Here is a 15906-nt window from a genome sequence, read left to right on the forward strand (position 1 = left end):
CTCCCCTTCCTGCACAGCTCTGTGATCGGGGCAGCGATGGAGCTGAAGTTGGGCACAAACCTCCGGTAGTACCCCGCCATCCCAATGAAAGCCTGGACCTGCTTCTTGGTCTGGGGCACAGGCCAGTCCCGGATGGCCTCCACTTTGGCCGGCTCTGGCTTCAAGCAGCCGCTCCCCACCTTATGGCCCAGGTAGGACACTTCGGCCATTCCAACCTTGCACTTCCCAGCCTTTACTGTCAGCCCAGCCTCCCTCAGCCGATCCAGTACCTGGCTGACCTGGGCCACGTGGTCCTCCCAGGACTGGCTGAAGACGCAGATGTCATCGATGTACGCTAGGGCACAGTTCTCCATTCCCCTCAGCAGCTGGTCCACCAGGCGCTGGAAGGTGGCCGGCGCCCCTTTGAGGCCAAAGGGTAGGACCAGGAACTCATAGAGCCCCAGCGGCGTGATGAAAGCCGATTTCAGTCTGGCCTCCTGGTCTAGCGGCACCTGCCAGTAGCCCTTGGTGAGGTCCAGGGTGGTGAGATAGTGAGCTCCCCCCAGCTTGTCCAGGAGCTCGTCGGGCCTTGGCATCGGGTAGGCGTCGGACACCGTGATGGCGTTGAGCTTCCGGTAGTCCACGCAGAACCGGATCGACCCGTCCTTCTTGGGAACCAGCACCACGGGGGAGGCCCAGGGGCTGGAGGACGGCTGGATCACCCCCAGGGCCAACATGTCCTGGACCTCTCTCTCCAGGTCCTGGGCTGTTTTCCCTGTGACTCTGAATGGGGAGCAGCGCACCGGGGGGTGAGTGCCCGTCTGCACCCGGTGGACAGCCAGGTTGGTAAGACCCGGCTTGTTGGAGAACAGCTGCTGGTGGGAGCGCAGCACCTCCCGGATCTCGGCCTGCTGGGCCGGGGTGAGCTGGTCCGAGAGGGAAATTGACTCCAGCGAAGAGTCCTCTCCGGTCCCAGGGAACAGGCCCACCAGGGGATCCTCCCCCTGCTCCTCCCAGGGCTTACACACGGCCAGCACCAAGTTCTCCCTGTCCCAGTACGGCTTCATCATGTTAACATGATATACCCGCTGGCCGCGCGTCCGGCCCGTCAGCTCCACCACGTAGTTCACCTCGTTCAGCTGCTTAACCACCTTGAAGGGGCCGTCCCAGGCGGCTTGCAGCTTGTTCTTCCGCACGGGGATCAGGACCATCACCTGGTCCCCGGTAGCGTAGGCGCGGGCCCGTGCATTGCGGTCGTACCAGACCTTCTGCTTCCTCTGGGCCCTGCTCAGGTTCTCTCTGGCCAGGCCCATGAGCTCGGCAAGTCTTTCCCGGAATGTCAGGACGTATTCCACGACCGGCTCACCCTCCGGGGAGACCTTCCCCTCCCACTCGTCTTTCAATAAGTCCAGGGGGCCCCTCACTCGCCTCCCATATAACAGCTCGAACGGCGAGAACCCCGTGGACTCCTGGGGCACTTCCCTGTACGCAAACAGCAGGTGGGGTAGGTACTTGTCCCAGTCCTGCGGGTGTTTGTGCATAAAGGTCCGTAGCATCTGCTTCAGAGTCCCATTGAACCTCTCCACCAACCCGTTGGTCTGGGGGTGATACGCCGAGGCCCAGGTGTGTTGCACCCCACTCTTCTCCCACAAGCACCGGAGCAGGGCCGACATGAAGTTGGATCCCTGGTCCGTGAGAACCTCCTGGGGAAACCCCACCCTGCTGAAAATGGTCAGCAGTGCGTCTGCCACCGTGTCTGCCTCGATGGAGGGCAGGGCCACGGCCTCGGGGTAGCGGGTGGCGAAGTCCACCACCACCAGGATGTATTTCTTCCCTGTCCGGGTCGCTCTGTTGAAGGGCCCCACAATATCCATCGCCACCTTCTGGAAAGGCTCCTCTATGATGGGCAGGGGTCTCAATGCAGCTTTCTTCCTGTCTTGGGCCTTCCCCACTCGTTGGCAGGAGTCGCAGGACCGGCAGTACCGCTGGACAGCTGCAAACATCCCCGGCCAATAGAAGTTTTGGAGCAGCCTCAGCCGCGTGCGCCGGATCCCCTGGTGTCCCGAGAACGGGATGTCATGGGCCAGGTGTAGCAGCTTGCGGCGATACCTTTGGGGAACCACCAGCTGCCGCTGGAGCCCCCACTTCCCTACCGTCCCGGGGGAAAGCCATTCCCGGTACAGAAATCCCCTCTCCCACCGGAACTTCTCCTGGCAATCTCCTCCTAGGGGTTGAGCAGCACCCAGGTCAGCCCGGTCCCTCAGGGCCTGCAAGGAGGGATCCGCTCGCACCTCCGCCTGGAATTCAGCGGCTGGGGCTGGGACAGGGCCGTGGTTCCCCCCACTGCCTAGGTCCAACTCTAGGTCTGCTGGGACGGGGCCCTGGGCCCCCTGTTGGGGAACCTCCTCGAGTTCCGGGCCGCAAGCCCCTCGCTTGCTCTGGCTACGGGTGGTGACCAGCGTCCTGTGGGGTCCGTCTGGCCACTCCTCTAGGTCACTCCCCATTAGCACGTCGGTGGGCAAGTGCGGGTGCACCCCCACTTCCTTGGGGCCCTCCTTGGCCTCCCATTTCAGATGCACCCTGGCTACAGGTACCTCAAAGGGGGTGCCGCCTATGCCCCTCAGTGTCAGCTGAGTGTCGGGTAGCATACGGTCTGGGGCCACTATGTCGGGCCGGGCCAGCGTCACCTCCGCCCCCGTGTCCCAGAAACCCGTCACCTTCCTGCCATCCACCTCCAGGGGTACGAGGCAGTCCCTCCGTAGGGGCCGCCCCGCCCCCACCCGGTGCACGGATAAATCTGTCTCCCGAGGGTCAGACCTCCCAGGGGAGGTGCACTGAGCATCCTTCCCCTCTCTCTGAGCTGAGGTTTGCCGGCCAGCCCCTGCCACTGGGGCAGCCTGCCCTTCCTCCCGCCCCAGCCAGTTAACCCTGGAACGTCCCAGGTCATGGGACCTGTTCTTGCGCCTGGTGCATTGAGCCCTCTTGTGGCCTCGTTGCCCACAGCGATGGCAAGTTAGGTTCTGTGGGCCCATTCGGGTCGGCTCTGCCCAGGCCCTGGCTGGTTTTCTGGGGTATCGACGACTGGTCCTGGTCCCTGGGGCTCGCCTCGGAGGTGTCTCTCTCCGTTGCTCCGCCGAGAACCGGTCTCTGCGCGATTCTCTTTCTCTCCGGGACTCCCGTTCACCCCCGGACCGGCTCTCCGTGAACTCATCCGCCAGTCTCCCGGCCTCCTGGGGGTTCTCTGGTCTCCGGTCCTTGAGCCACAGCCTCAGTTTGGGTGGGCACGCTTCATAGAACTGCTCCATCATGACCAGCTTGAGCAGCTTCTCTGCGGTCTGGGCTCCGACTCCCGAGACCCACTTGCGGCAGTATTGCGCCAGGCGGGAGGCCAGGTCCACATAGGTCTCCCGTGGCCCTTTCTGTACCCCCCGGAACTTCTTCCTGTACATCTCGGGGGTCAGCCCGAACTTGTGCAGCAGGGCCTCCTTGACTCGGTTGTAATCCCCTGGCTGTAGGTCCTCCAGCTGACTGAGCACTCCGGCCGCCTCCTGGTTCAGTGCGGGGACGAGCTCCTGCAGCCAGTCAGCTGGGGGGACCTGTTGCAGCCCACAGGCCCTCTCAAAGGAGCTGAGGAACCCGTCTATGTCGCCCACGTCCTTCAATTGGGCCACTGTGAGCCTCTCCAAGCGCCTGGCATCCCCGGGACTCTGGGGCCCATCCACTCTTGGCGCAGCCGGGGCCCCGCAGGTTCTCCGCTCTGCCATGGCCAGCTCATGCTGTCGCTGCCTCTCTCGGTCCTGGCGCTCCTTCTCTCGGTCCTGGCGTTCCTTCTCTCTGTCCTGTACTTCCAATTCCTTCATCCGCAGCTGGATCTCCAGCCGCCGCAGCTCCGCTGGGCTGGCCCCTGCCCTAGATGGGCTACGGCTTGCAGGCCTCCCGGGAGACGCTGTCTCATCTCTCCGGCGGGTCCCAGCGCTCCTCCCCCTCTCTGAGCCTGACACACTCTCAGGGGGGGTCTGGCTGCTTCCCCTGGGGACAAGATCCTGGCCCCGTGGCTGGTCATTCTCTTCCAGCTGGGTAATCAGCTGGGCCTTGGTTGCTTTCCGCACCGGCAAGCCCCTCTCTCTGCACAGCCCCACCAGCTCTGCCTTCAAGAGTCGGGCGTAGGCCATCTGCCCGCTGGGCCCCTCGGTGCAGACTCACCAGTCTAGTGCTGCAGCGCCCCACGATTCCCAGGAACCGCTTCGCTCTGTCTCCAGCACGCCTGGCTCCAGGGCTCTTGCTTCTACAGCGCCTTGTCGCTCACCGCTGGGAGCTCCATCCACGGGGTGCAGTGCATCCCACCCCTGACACCAGTGTGACGGCACGTTGGGGGTTCCCCGTCTCCTGCACCCCGAGATGGCACAAACAGACTGTACCAGCCAGTGGAATAGAGGAAGTTTATTGCCTCTCCAGGATACAGCACAGCACAGATGTAGTCTGGTCACAGAACTGGGCTAGGATGCCTCAGGCCCCCTTGAGTTGGGGGGAGACTGGGCCCCTAAACTCCAGCTCCTCTCCCTAGGCTGTCTCCTCCATGCTCTCCCACAGTAACAACTAAATTCCCTTGCAGCCCTGCCCCCCAGTCCAGGGCAGCATTCACCTTCCTTTGTTCCTCTCCATGGGGGGTGTCTGGCCACTGGTTCGACAAGTTTGGCCTTATCTCTGCCTAGCGAGATTTTCCCTGCTGGGTCTTGCTCCAGACAGCAGAGGTCACCACAGCCCAGCAAGTACCCCCACTACGTCACACCTACATATGTGTGTAGGCTTTCTCTCATTTGAATCACATCAAGATTGACGGAAGACTGCCTGAATGTGTGCACGAAGCTAAATTTGACCAGTTATTATGTAAACTTCAAAGAAATGTGCGGAAAGATGCAGCAGTAAATAAAGTCTTTGAGTACAATTTTTCATTTATGCTATTATTAATGATCATGGCAATTATTAGTAATACTAAGTTGTATATTTTCAGTCATGAAAATGAACATTCTTATATGGCTCTTTGTTGACCACTTTGTTCTTAATTTTGATGTCGTTTGGCTCTTGGGTTTGAAAAGGTGCTGACTCCTGGTCTGTATCAAGTTACACCAGAGAGTTTGAGGGATTATGTTTTAATAAATCACAACCTGTGATGTTCTGTTTTATTTTATTCTTCCAATAATGTCTCAGAATTGGAGTTTTCCCCTTCCCTGCGTTACACACACAGTGTTAAAACCCTGGTGTTCGTGCTCGTCTTTTGTATTAAACGCAGGAAGTGATACTGTAGTCGGATTGTTTCACCCGATAAAAACTTCTTGATGCGGGTCCCCCAAGCACTAACAATGTCAGGGCCGTAATTACCCTGCCCTCTTGTACGCAGTCAGCCCTGCCTGTGGCCTAGAGCTGCAGAACTGAGCTGGGGACTTTTTCCTTGCTGTTGTGGAAGGTGACGGGGGAAAGGGCTGTTAACAGGTTACAGCCCTGCGGAGCTGGAGCAGCTCACTCTCACACACCCCTTCACCTCCTGCATGAGTGCCAGGCAATGCAGGGGCTGTTCTGCCTGGAGGAGGCAGCCGGAGGGGCAGTGGCGGGCCATAGGGAAGGGTGGGATTGTGCAGTGAGCGCATCCCCAGCTTGCAGGCTGTTTGGTTCTTTCCTGGAGCTGCTGCCATTAGAAACCCCCTGCTGCCCACCGCACCCCAAAGCAATCTGCTTGACAGAGAGCAGCTGAGCCATGCGCTACCAGCTGGGTGTGATCACGTGGATGTGGGACACGCTGGCCTGTGCTGTGCCCCTGATTGACGTGTTGGCAATAGAACGTTTGAGCTGTGCTGCTGATAACATCCGCACAGCTGAGCAGGGAAGTGCGGCAAGTGCAGCTCGTATTTTTCTTTTTTTAATTTTTTTTTTAAGAGCACGTGGTTAAAATCTGAAACACGGGGCTCTAAAGTTTGGCCCCTAAATACCTGTTCAGGCATCAGACTAAGTGGACGGTTTTCAGGCTCCTCCTTGCAGGTGGCCTGGAGAATCAGCATGTGCATGAGGGGAGCAGAGGCCCCCCGAAAATCAGAGCATTTATTCTTCATAGACGTGGACCTGAGGGCCAGCCTCACATCAGGCACTCACGTCTGCTGGGGTCGGATCTCGTTGTAGGCCGGGTCCAGCAGAGCCCTGTACCATGTGCGTAGTGAAACTCCAACACTGCGCTTCCAGGGAAGTCAATCGACCTTCCACACGTGTGTAACTGCTTTGCTGAATGGCAGCCTGCACGGGTGTAGACTCAATTCGACAAGGCACTTGACCCTGTGCCCACTTTTCAGCAGGTGTCGTAGCATGAATGGGAGTCGGACGTCTCACCTAATCACGGCTGAAATACCTTGCGGCACGGGGCCTCGGCGAGTTGTCCATTTGTGCTTCCTTCCCCGATCTACACGACATGGATTCGTAACGATCCCATGACAAAACGGCAATCCCCACAACATCTGCTCAGGGTATAGAGGGCTGATAAAGCAGGGATGGGGCAGCATGTGTGTTGCAAAGACTCAGTGTCTTTTCTTTACTAAAATGCCAGCCATGGCTTTGGTTCCATAGCTTTGTCCCCACCCATGGAGTCGGGCTCTTTGTGACCACGAGGTGCGATTGCTGAATCTGACCCGCAGAGTGAAAAAGGTGACACTTGCGTTGGAATTTTTGTGGTGTTGCTTCCTGGTCATATTGAAACTGTACAGCGGCTGGGGGCGGGGGGTATTTTTAGAGCACTTCTTGTTCCTTGTTAGGGATTTGTTCACAGCTCTGGACTCGATGGTCTGAGAGTGAAACCCAGTAGATGTGCAACTCAGTACGCTCTTTGACGACACACGTCTTCTCAGGACGGCTGAAAGTCACCATGGACCCGGCCACCCCGCCTGAGACAGCGCCCTTGTTTGCAGCTCCCATGTCCTCTCGGACAGCCCAGTCTAAGAGCGCTTGGGCACTGAGACCGGATGGTGAGACTCTGCAATTCCAATTGCGCTTTCGCCTTCCTGAGAACTCCCCTGCATTCTCGAGCAATATATTTATACTCCTCCCTGGTCATCTGTCCAAGTTTCCACTTCTTGTCAGCTTCCTTTTTGTGTTTAAGCTCATCATGGATGTCCTCTGTAAGCCAGTCTGTACACCTGCCATATTGCCTTTTCTTGCTGCGCAGCGGGATGGTTTCTTCCTCTGCCTTTAATAAGTCTTCTTTAAAATACTGCCAGCTCTCCTGGACTCCTTTCCCCTTCACGTTAGCATCCCAGGGAATCCTGCCCATCAGTTCTCTGAGGGAGTCAAAGTCTGTGCTTCTGAAGCCAGGGTGTGTATTTTGCTACTCTCCTTTCTTCCTTTGGTCAGGATCCTGAAATCTACCATTTCATGTAGAATAGTGATAGAAATGTAGCCGTGTTAGTCTGGTCTTGCTGAAACAAAATACAGGACTATGCAGCACTTTAAAGACTAACAAGATGGTTTATTAGATGATGAGCTTTCATGGGCCAGACCCACTTCCTCGGATCAAACAGTGGAAGAAAATTGGCACAACCATATATACCAAAGGATACAATAAAAAAAAAAACACACATGAAAAGGACAAATCAAATTTCAGAACAGAGGGAGGATGAGGTGGGGAGAGAAATGTCTGTGAGCTAATAATATTAGGGGTGATAATTGGGGAAGCTATCTTTGTAATGGGTAGGGTAATTAGCGTCTTTGTTGAGACCTAGGTGTAAAGTGTCAAATTTAAGCATGAATGACAGTTCAGAGGATTCTTTTTCAAGTCTGGTATTAAAATGTCTTTGAAGCAGGATGCAGGTAGTTAAGTCCTTGAGACAATGCCCTCTCTAGTTGAAATGGCAAGAAACTGTTTTTTCTTTGTGATCCTGTCTAATATCTGTTTTGTGGGCATTGAGTCTTTGGCGAAGTGTCTGAGACATTTGTCCAATGTACATAGCAGACGGACACTGTCGGCACATGATAGGATAAATTATATTTCTGGATGAGCAGGAATATGTGTTCTTGATCTTATAACTCAATTGGTTATGTCCAATAAAATCACTCTGCTGATACCAGAGAGTGAGGAGTAGCGGGGACGGTAACGCCTCTCTTCGGGGTACTGGGTATGGCGGGCGAGGTGGGGAGCAGCGGGGATGGTAACGCCTCTCTTCGGGGTACTGGGTCTGGCGGGCGAGGTGGGGAGTAGCGGGGAAGGTAACGCCTCTCTTCGGGGTACTGGGTCTGGCGGGCGAGGTGGGGAGTAGCAGGGACGGTAACGCCTCTCTTCGGGGTACTGGGTCTGGCGGGCGAGGTGGGGAGTAGCGGGGAAGGTAACGCCTCTCTTCGGGGTACTGGGTCTGGCGGGCGAGGTGGGGAGTAGCGGGGAAGGTAACGCCTCTCTTCGGGGTACTGGGTCTGGCGGGCGAGGTGGGGAGTAGCGGGGACGGTAACGCCTCTCTTCGGGGTACTGGGTCTGGCGGGCGAGGTGGGGAGCAGCGGGGCCGGTAACGCCTCTTTTCGGGGTACTGGGTCTGGCGGGCGAGGTGGGGAGTAGCAGGGACGGTAACGCCTCTCTTCGGGGTACTGGGTCTGGCGGGCGAGGTGGGGCATAGAGGGGATGGTAACGCCTCTCTTCGGGGTACTGGGTCTGGCGGGCGAGGTGGGGTATAGAGGGGATGGTAACGCCTCTCTTCGGGGTACTGGGTCTGGCGGGCGAGGTGGGGAGCAGCGGGGACGGTAACGCCTCTCTTCGGGGTACTGGGTCTGGCGGGCGAGGTGGGGTATAGTGGGGACGGTAACGCCTCTCTTCGGGGTACTGGGTCTGGCGGGCGAGGTGGGGAGTAGCGGGGACGGTAACGCCTCTCTTCGGGGTACTGGGTCTGGCGGGCGAGGTGGGGAGCAGCGGGGCCGGTAACGCCTCTCTTCGGGGTACTGGGTCTGGCGGGCGAGGTGGGGAGTAGCGGGGACGGTAACGCCTCTCTTCGGGGTACTGGGTCTGGCGGGCGAGGTGGGGAGCAGCGGGGCCGGTAACGCCTCTCTTCGGGGTACTGGGTCTGGCGGGCGAGGTGGGGAGCAGCGGGGCCGGTAACGCCTCTCTTCGGGGTACTGGGTCTGGCGGGCGAGGTGGGGTATAGAGGGGACGGTAACGCCTCTCTTCGGGGTACTGGGTCTGGCGGGTGAGGTGGGGAGTAGCGGGGATGGTAACGCCTCTCTTCGGGGTACTGGGTCTGGCGGGCGAGGTGGGGAGTAGCGGGGATGGTAACGCCTCTCTTCGGGGTACTGGGTCTGGCGGGCGAGGTGGGGAGTAGAGGGGATGGTAACGCCTCTCTTCGGGGTACTGGGTCTGGTGGGCGAGGTGGGGTATAGAGGGGATGGTAACGCCTCTCTTCGGGGTACTGGGTCTGGCGGGCGAGGTGGGGAGCAGCGGGGACGGTAACGCCTCTCTTCGGGGTACTGGGTCTGGCGGGCGAGGTGGGGAATGAAGACTTTCTCCAAACACTTCTTGGATTGTCTGTGTACTGCTGTGTTGGTCTCCCAACATACGTCAGGGTGGTTAAAGTCCCCCATGAGAACCAGGGCCTATGATCTGGAAGCTTCTCTCTGTTGTCTGAAGAAAGCCACGTCTACCTCATCACCTGATCCGGCGTCAATAGCAGACACCAACCACAACATCACCTCTGTTGGTCCCACGTCTGAGCTTAACCCAAAGTCTCTCAACAGGCTTGTCTCCCTCTATACATTGGAGCTCTGAGCAATCATATTGTTCTGTTACGTACAGTACCCAGGTCCCACAGCCAGCTGGCTGGCCTGCTCTAGAAGGCCACATGGGACCCCCACTCCCGAGTCCGGTGAGAAGAGGTGCGTCACAAAGGAAGCAGAGCGCATATCAATGTGCTCAGCCCCGCATCCTGGTCTGAACTTCCTTCTCCTTCCCTTGTCTCCTGCTGGGGACTTCACAGACGTTGGTGAGCTACCACCCAGCTGGTAGTGGCCAAAGGGACATGACTGGAGGGCCCATCCCCGTTTAATGAGCTCCCGTTAGCGCCCTGTCCTGCCCCTGGGCTGTCAGGTGAGAAGGCGTCACAGGGATAGAGAGGCCCACGGTCGCCTGTGGCTTGATAAGGACACGAGCTGCTGGGCACAAGCTGGCGTTCTTATGCTGGGCGTAGGCCGATCCCCCAAGTCCTCACAGGCAGCGAGACGGAATCGAAACCTTCTGAGTCGCTGTTGGTCACTGGTTGGAGCCCTCTGATGCCTCTAGCTCTCCGGACCTGCCGCATCGGCGGGGCAATACCGTACCTCCCGCTTGAGTGTGGGGAAGTGCAGAACGGAGCCTTTCCTACGTGAGCGGAGCGTGGCCCTGTCCCTCTCCATGGCCCGCGCGTACTCCGCACCGGGCAGGCGAAATCCCATTGACCAGGCCAGCATCCGCTTCCCTTCGGTCACTTCGTCCCTCCGCCCAACGCTGCCCAGCGAAGAACAAGGCCTCGGGCTGGCTCTGAGATGCACTTGGCAAACCTGCCTGGTCGCCCGCCGATCTACGGCAAACGGAAGCATCGTCTCCGAAACGCAACCCTGCCTTGTTTGCCAGCAGCTCTTGTGTCCTTATCAATCCACAGGCGACTGTGGGACTCGTCTGTCCCTGTGACGCCTTCTCACCTGTCCAGCTCCTGCGAGGGGCTGCTCGGAGTTGTGGTCTGCTTGGGGTGAGCAGGGCTGTAGAGTCGGCCCTGCCGTCTGACCTCTCCCTACACTGAGGACTCCTAGGCAGCTTGGGTCCCCTGGCCTGAGGCAGCACAGAGGGCTCCCAGTGACAGCCAAGGAGCTGGCCCATAGCGAGTGCTTGTGGGAGAAAGCGAGTTCCTCGCCCGAGCAGCCCCCGCCAGCATGGCCCCGGGGCCGGAGCCATAATCCCGTTCCTGAGCCAGGGCTCCGTTGTCTCGCTGTTCAGGGCAGAGATGTGTGGGGCCCGGGTGTGATTTGCTGGCCGTGCACTGGGGCTGGGATGGAAAATTCCTGAACTGTGACATGTTCACAACGGCGAGTCCGAGTGTGTGGCTTAGAAATGCAATTGCTAAAGGTATTTCCTCATCGACCTCCGCCCAGACGTGTCTGAGCACCCCGGCAAGCAGACGCCAGGACATGTGCCTGTCGCGGGGTGTGGCTGGGGGCAGTCAGCGGGAGCTCAGGCCGCTGCTACTAAGGCATCTGGACTCCAAGGTTTGCGTTCTGGTTAATAAAATGCAAAACAGCCCCGGGTGTGGAAGGTGGGACGTGACCATGTTTGTTCCCCACGCCGAGATGTGCGCCGGCCGCCATCTGTCCCAGCACCAAGACCTCTGCTCCGAACCCCAGCCCCATCCAACCTCCAGCTCTTGAGCATGAGCAAAACCCAGCACCCAGGTCTCAACACGCCCACAGCAGAGAATCATAGGACTGGGAAGAGCACCAAGAGGTCATGTAGACCAGCCCCCTGCGTGGTGACTCTGCCATTCCAATTGTTCGCACCTGCACTCAGGGCAGGACTAGGATTCTCTCATCCCTGACAGGTGTCTGTCTAACCTGCTCTTAAAAGCCTCCAGAGATGGACGTTCCACAACCTCCCTGGGCAGTTTATTCCGGTGTTTAACCAACCTGACGAAGTTTTTCCTGATGTCCAACCTAACCCCCTTGCTGCAATTGAAGCCCATTGCTTCTTGTCCCGTCCTGGGTAGGCTAAGAAGAACAATTTTTTTCCCTCCTCCTTGTAACAACTTTTAGGTACTTGAAAACTTGTCCCCCTTCAGGTGAGAACATGCGGCCGGCAGACCTTCACTCTAGTCTGGGAAAAAAACACTTGCTGTGGGCGGAGCCATGGAATCTCCCAGCTCACATGGAGGGGGCAGACAGCAACCAGCGGCCCCCGGCTACTGACAAGTTAAAAATAAGGAAACAGAAGTGGTGCCCATTATTATCAGTTTCTTTTCTTTTGGTTGCGAAGGAACTGTGTGCTCACTTCTGAGAAACAGGCTCCAAAACCGGGGAGTATAACGCAAGCGTGGCAAACTCTCAGATACGTCCCTTCAGACTTCTGTCTGAGCCTGGTAGGGCAGGGTTGGCCTCAGTTTCCCTGGTCAGCGGATCGTATCATAGCTCTTGCACTTGGATTGATGTTTGTCACCAGAGGTACGTTCTGGGCATTAAGCCAGTTCTCCTAGGGAGCCAGGCAGCTGTGAATTACTTTGGAAGAAGTAGTTCTGTCTCTCACTCGGCTCCCAGTGAACCAGCTAGCCTGTGTGTTGGCCTTTGATAGGGTTTGCTTTGGTTAATCAGGCTGGTAACAGGAAGTTTTATGGCCTGCACTATATGGGCCAGAACAAAGTCCCTTCTGGCCTTACAGTAAGCATTGTTGTGTTACTCTCTTGAGCATGCTGGAGCCTCCTGGACACACCTGGTGACGCTCTGCTTCCATCCCATCCAGGACCATGTTCCCTTGGCAACTGGCTTCTCCAGCCAGTCCCCTGGGTAGCAACAGAACATGGCTTGGGGGTCTGGGACGTCTCCTACAGACCGATAAGCGTACGACTGTACCACACGCCCCCTACAATGGCCATGCCACGCGCATCACCAAGATGGGGATATAGGCCAGATTCAAAGGGAGAACAGTTGATCCTCCTTGACGCTCACTGGGTCTCTCTCCCACGCCGCCTCCTGGCTTCGTTGTGCGGAAGGAGGCAAAGACTGGGATTTGATGATGGAGGTACATAGGTTCTGTCTCTCACATGGAGCCTGCCAGCCTTTCTTCTGCTTGTCTCTTCTCTGACGAGGGGTTTGCGCGTTCAGCCTCAAGGTTCGGTACCGGGACTAGACACCCCACTGGTGCAGAGCAAACCCCGTTCATGAGCCTTTTCGGACGGCAGCGTAAGAGCGTAGCACAGAGGGAAAGTGAGCAAGACGGCTGGTTCACCGATTCCGAGGCCAGAAGGGACCACTGTGATCATCTGCTCTCTTGTGTCCAGCTCCAGCCGGAGACCTGCCCCCCAACTCCCACAGCAGAGCTGTTAAGCAAACCTACAGTCCTGATCTAAAAATCGCCCGTGATGGAGACTCCAAAGTTGTCGCCAAAGTTAATTACGCTCCCGTTAAAAGTTCATGCCTCATTTCCACTCTGATTTTGTCTGGCTTCAGCTTCCAGCCACTAGATCATGTTAGACCTGTGCTACACGGCAGAGCCTGTTATTATATATGTGTGTTTGTGTTTTATAGGGTGTGATAGCATCCCCCTTAGCAGTGTTCCCTGCAAGCTGTGCGCTTGGGCGGCCGCTCATGAGAAATTCAGATGCCCCCCAGCTGATTAGCGGAGTCCCCACATCTGGGTTTTGTGTTTCTATTGGTGGTGCCCTTTGCACATGCCTCGGTGCACATAAAATTGTTCTGCACATGGATGGAAAAGACTAGAGGTAACATTGCCCCTTCCCCGTCTCTTGTTAGACTCAAAGAGCTGAATCTTTGTAATTCAGCACAGTTGGGATGTTTTCTAATTTTGTGGCTCTTCTCCGACTCCTCTCCAATGTATCAACCACCAGATACACAGGGCTCCAGCGACAGCCACACCAAGGCCAGACACAAAGCCCAGCTAACCGGTCTGCTGCTCCTCCGGCCTCCCCTCTTGAGTTGCCGCGTGGGCGGCCTGATTGGCCCTTGGAACAGGAAATGCAGGCGCCCACTCTCTGGCCCTGCCCACACTGGCTGCCTTGTTGGCCACGTGTTCTGTGTCACGTTGACCCATCACTGCCCTCCCCTCCGGAGCTACCCCACTCAAGGGATTTGATCTGGGAGCTGAATGGCAGGGTTGAGGAGGGCGCTGGTCTCAGTCCTGGAGACATACGCGAGGGCGAGGTCCTTTCCCCCACACTGGCGGAGGCGGAGAGACCATTGAAGAGCACAGCTGTGAGAGGGAAAGTCATTGTTCAAGGGAAATCGGGGGCCGACGGTGACCCGAGGGGCTCAGTGTTACAGGGCTGGTGTGGAGTTAGAGCCTTGGTCGGCGTCTCAGCCGGGTCCCCAGGGACTGTCACGGGTGCTGCCCTGCGGTATTTGCACTCCGGACGGCTCTGTCTGCAGCCGTAAATCACCGGCTTGTTCTGAATGACACCGACTGGCCGATTCCCTGCCCTGAGGAGTGCAAGGAAGAGTCCCCGACTTCCCGCCTGGCGATGTGTGATCCGTGGCACCGTCTCGTGTTCCCCAGCTCCACGTAGTAGAGCCTGTCCAGAATGCTTAGCCCACGGCTGGGAAACACACGTGCCTCTTCTGCTTTGCGTCCCTTCTTTGTGGCGCAGGGACGTTTCCTGCTGATGTCGGGAAAGAAACATGCTGAGTAGATGCTGAAATGTCGGGAAAGGTCACGTCGTGTTCTTGGGGACCCATTGACAGGCCCCATGGGAGAAACTCAGCATGTAGCCACCCTATTGACTCCAATCCAGCAAAGTCAACTTGCACCCCCGGCAGTGGGGGATCAGCCCACTGTCCCTTGAGGCCCCCTGGATGTGCGGAGAGCAGAGTCTGTCCTGTTCTCCTTTCCTTCCTGGACTCTCCAGGTGCTGTTTCCCGTCTCTTCCCTGGCAAAGGGAGCGCACGGATGAAACCTCGTAGCTGAATAGTAACGGGGGGAAATATAATTTCCCAGGAACGAGGGGCTCGGTTGTGCTCCTCTGGCCGCCGGGAGGCGAGTGGCCCACCCAGCAGTGGTGGAGGGGCCAAGCCATGTTTCTGGAGCTGGGGGCCAGGGGTGGTCGGACCGAATCTGCAGAACGTCAGACTGGCGGAGAGCAGATTGTGTTGCTGGGTTTGTGCCCGGAGAGCAGTTCGGGCCAAAAGGATCGGGGGTGTCTACGGACAGGGGGCGTCGCCCGTGTCAGCCCGATGAGGGACGAGGATCGGGGGTGTCTACGGACAGGGGGCGTCACCCGTGTCGGCCTGACGAGGGACGAGGATCGGGGGTGTCTACGGACGGGGGGCGTCGCCCGTGTCAGCCTGACGAGGGACGAGGATCGGAGGCGTGTACGGACAGGGGGCGTCGCCCGTGTCGGCCTGACGAGGGACGAGGATCGGGGTGTCTACGGACGGGGGGTATCGCCCGTGTCGGCCTGACGAGGGACGAGGATCGGGGGTGTCTACGGACGGGGGGCGTCGCCCGTGTCGGCCTGACGAGGGACGAGGATCGGGGGTGTCTACGGACGGGGGGCGTCGCCCGTGTCGGCCCGACGGGGGACGAGGATCGGGGGCGTGTACGGACAGGGGGCATCGCCCGTGTCGGCCTGGCGGGGGACGAGGATCGGGGGTGTCTACGGACGGGGGGCGTCGCCCGTGTCGGCCTGACGGGGGACGACGACAATTCCAGAAGGGAAATTTAAACCTGATGTAGCCGGGCTTCAGCCAGACTCTGATGATCAGAACCTTTGGTGGTAATTAACGTCGGGGCAGAATATCCCTCCCCCCCCGGCACTGTCTGAGCCTGACACGGGATGAGATGGACTCAGGTCTGATGCAGCCTGGCAGTCCCCGTGGAAACAAAACCCCGGCTGGGTGGCTTCCCTGGGCACGTCGCTGCTCTGCTCTGAGAGGGAAAGGGAGCGGCTGCGCGGCGGATTCACATGTTACACACAGGGAGGGTCTGGAAAATGTGGCTGGGCTGCCCCGCGTGGGCAGATGGACGGCTCGGGGCTATTTACAGCCTCCGGGAGACGTTGCTCGCCCACGGGTGGAGCGGTCAGAGCTAGCCCTGGGAACCAGCCGTGCAAGACCCTGGTGTGCCCACCGTGGCCAGGGGAGGGGGATCGTGCATAACTCCCCCCCCCCCCCGTGTGAGACGCGGGATCTCTTGGGGGACCCGGAGAACGCCCTGCGGAGGCGCAGACC

This window comes from Pelodiscus sinensis, chromosome 3, assembly GCF_049634645.1.
Source record: "Pelodiscus sinensis isolate JC-2024 chromosome 3, ASM4963464v1, whole genome shotgun sequence".
NCBI lineage: Eukaryota > Metazoa > Chordata > Testudines > Trionychidae > Pelodiscus > Pelodiscus sinensis.